Genomic DNA, 3,911 nt, shown 5'->3' with positions numbered 1-3,911 from the left:
TGTCACATCTTAGTGTTAAAGAGGCTTCAAGTAGGATGAAATAGTGTAGAAAAGGGCAGAATGGGTAAAGTATAACAAGCTCTATATACCTTACTAAACCCCTATGGTTGCCATTCCAGTGCTTAAAAATAATAAAAATAATAGTAATAAAAGTAATACATTTTATTTATATAGCGCCAACATATTCCGCAGCACTGTACAATTTGTAGGGTTCAAGTACAAACAAAAAGAGCTATAGATAGGGGTGCCTCCACTGATTCCAGAACATTTGGAATTTTTACTCTAGCTCCCACCATTTCTAAAAAGTCAGTGCAGTTGGTTTCAGCATATGGATGGTACTTAAAAGAAGTCGGTCAGCACAAAAGTGACTTCTAAACTTATCACAGTACCCCTGCTCAGCTCCACCCTAAGTATGTCTGATTATGACACATTGTCCCCATCTGAAGCCAGCTTCCTTCATTTCCGGTGCAGTGTGTCGTTATCAATCATGTGCAGTACAGTTCGTGGAAGGAGCTGAACTGCAGTTAGCAGCAGCAGATAGTGAAGCCCATATAGTCCTTTTCTGCTTATTTGCATGGGGATAAAAGAAATATTTTTACAAGAATGTAGCAGTGGTCCTTTATAAGAAATGCATATTTGTAAACTGTGCTGTGCATATCAGGCAACAAAGCTAACATGACTTACTACTGGAACGGTGAGAGCTAGAGAAAATATTCCAACTGTGCAGGAATCAGTGCAGCAGCGCTTATTAAATGATGCAAAGAGCTGGACTTGGTGGAGGTGCTGAAAGGTCCTCTTTAACTGTATAATACAGTCCTGTTTCTGACACTTTTATAGTCATTACTATAAATTCTTACATTTTTCCATGTTCACCATAATTGTAGCAAGTATTTGAAGCACTTGAATTGAGGTGGGAATTATTATATGCCTATTTCGTACTTAGGTCTGTGCAGAGACATACCTCAACATTTCACTTTAATTCGTAAAATGACTGCTAAATATTCTCCAAGATAACCACCCTGAATGGGCTAAGTTTCCATATTATCAGGCCACTTACAGAATAAAGAGGGAACTTTATCAAGTGTACAGAACAAATGATGCCATTCTGTACATTTCATATTTCACAGTATTGCTGGGGTTGTCATTTATTAATATGACAAGTGAGGAGCATGCCCACAGTTAGATCGCCAAAGGCCACTTATCGCAGTAGAATCCTGATACAGTCCTGTGTTTTTACCAGGATGGGTTGTAAAGAAGAGTAAATGCCCTTTTTAGAAGATATACTGAGATGACTTTAAATGTAAGGCAGCATTCTACTTTAATGCAGGAGGAGATAATTCTGTATATCTGTAATTTGTCCTTTGGAGAAAACTAACGCAGTGTTTGTCTAATCCTACCGAGCAAGCAGCGCACTAGATGAGCTATGATGTGCAACCTGTCCTAATGTTCCTCCGGATATTCCACTAGTTATCTGTGGTCTCACTATAATGAATGTGTGACGCTCAGGTTATATTCACAGATTAGTGTGATGTCAGCTGGAAGAGAAATACTCACAGGACCAATTTGGAGGAATAATTTAAAAGGTTATCTATTAGTCAGATTAACAATTAACGATGGTGGGAAGGTCATTATGGTAGGTGCACATTGATAAGTCGTGGGATCTCCAATGATAAACCAATGGAAAGGGAACACTTTGATATTCATAACATCATTATGTGTGAGATGGAGAGAGATAGCCTTTTTAATGATCAGAGGAAAGTAAGGGACTATGGACTATTTCCAGCCCTGCCTTTAATAAGAGAATATGAACTACTGCAATATTAATTATCCAAGAGGACAAAATGGCCGCCTCCCTAGAGTCCGTGCAGTCACGTTGACACTGAAAAATCTTAACTAAAGTGTTGCAAAACACCGATTTAACAGTATGTTGTTTTTTTGTTTTGTTTGTTTCTACATCTAAACATAGTAGAATCAAATATATACAATATACCAAGTTATAATGCAGCGAGCCTATGTGGACCTTAAAGGAGAAATCCAGTATCATACTGGTGGTAGTAGCCCAGAAAATGAAACGTAGCATTCAGCAGTTGGAGATTTCTTGAACATAGAATTTGTTTTGCCGCTGTGGTTTCTACTTTATCATGGCTCTAAGCTCACTGATAGCCACATATTACATCTGCAAACCCAACATAAGGAGAATGTAGCACCAGTTTTTGTATTTACTTGCGAAAGCCAGATCGGGAAATATGTCCCATTCTTTTAGTCTGTTTTCATTCTCTGATTGCAGATGTTTTATTGTATTCTCTGTGCATGATTATGGGGTCTGCCATCTTGCCTGCGCTTCTCCTTTGCTCTGTTAGCGGCATTTAGTAATATGCTTTACAGCACTCTCATGGCCATAGGCACAAATACGTTCTACGTAGAGAGGTGGAGTTAATAAACTGTGACATAATCTATTGTCTGTAGTAGATTCAGTGATGGGTCAATGTGGGAGTTATCTTTAAAGAGGACCTTTCACGTCCTCAGGGCACATGCAGTGTAATACACCGCTAGAAAGCCATCTATTGCGCTGTACTGTGAGAGGGGGCGTTCCTTACTGCCAAGTGATAATGCTGAACGGTGAGGAATACCCCTCTCCCCTCCTGATAGTACTTGTCCATAGACGAGTACAGGGGGGCGTTCCTCACTGCTCAGTGTCATGGCTGGGTGGTAAGGAACGTCCCCTCTCACTGTACAGCGCAATAGATACTACTGTGAAGAAGGGCGTTCTTGACAGACTGTCAGAAACGCCCATCTGACACTGAAGAGCTACGGTAATGCCACCGATAGCTCTTCACTGGGGGCACAGAATGGGAAAGCCAATAGTGCACTGAATTCAGCACACTGTTGGCTTTCTAGTGGTGTATTACACTGCATGTGCCTTGAGGACTTGAAAAGTCCTCTATAAAGGCAGTTTTTCCACTATAAACTAGACCCATCAAGAGCAAGATTATGTAATTCCTTTTTCTGTAGTTAAAGGTGATGTTGTTTTTAATTATATAGCCTAAGATAGCCTCCTGGAGATAAACCATGGCCCATAGACACAATGTTCTGAAGCAGATCCTATTGATTTCTATGGGAGAGTTTTCAAATGGGCATGCTCTGTGACCTGGGCAGAGGAGGAGTCTGTGTCTTACCTATAAATACATGATAGCTATGCGGTGGCTGCTGCAAAGAATTCTCCTTCAGGAAACAGGAAGTGTCAACATATTATTTAAGTCAGTGGCCAGAGTCAGAACTGCAGAATTTTTAGAATTTCAAAAAATATAGAATATTATATGGAAAATGCTTTAAAATCTCACCAAAAGTTTAGCATAAAATTGATTACAAATATGTAATTTTCTGACAACACGTTGTCTTTAAATATAATTTGTGACATGGAGTTTAAAAAAAAAGAAAAAGAATAACATATTTCCTTTATTAAATTCATTTGTTATCACAAGGACTATCCCAAATATTAAAAAAAACCTGTCTTTTTTACTATATCTGGTATTATTATCTGTTCATGCTTTACAATTAATCTGACTGGTGGCATGATGGGATATATATTTTATAACAGTGGAGCACCTCATGACGGGTTTATGTATTTACAGTGTCCTGCCAGGCATAGCAATACATACCTGCATACACATTGTATATTAATTATGGCTGCAGTGTGGCATTATTATGATGATTTTTTTTATTATTGTTATATAATCAACAGGCCTATTAATGTGATAGGTTATATATATATATATATATATATATATATATATATATATATATATATATATTTGTTTTTGTTTTTTGTTTTCTTTACTTTATATGGTGTTAAAGTGATAATAAAGCCCTTAGCTCTGGCTATATTACCCATATACTTCAAATGTCACCTA

This window comes from Leptodactylus fuscus, chromosome 7 (assembly GCF_031893055.1).
Source record: "Leptodactylus fuscus isolate aLepFus1 chromosome 7, aLepFus1.hap2, whole genome shotgun sequence".
In the NCBI taxonomy this organism is placed as follows: domain Eukaryota; kingdom Metazoa; phylum Chordata; class Amphibia; order Anura; family Leptodactylidae; genus Leptodactylus; species Leptodactylus fuscus.
The sequence above is the reverse complement of the archived record's forward strand: the minus strand, read 5'-3'. Positions refer to the sequence as shown.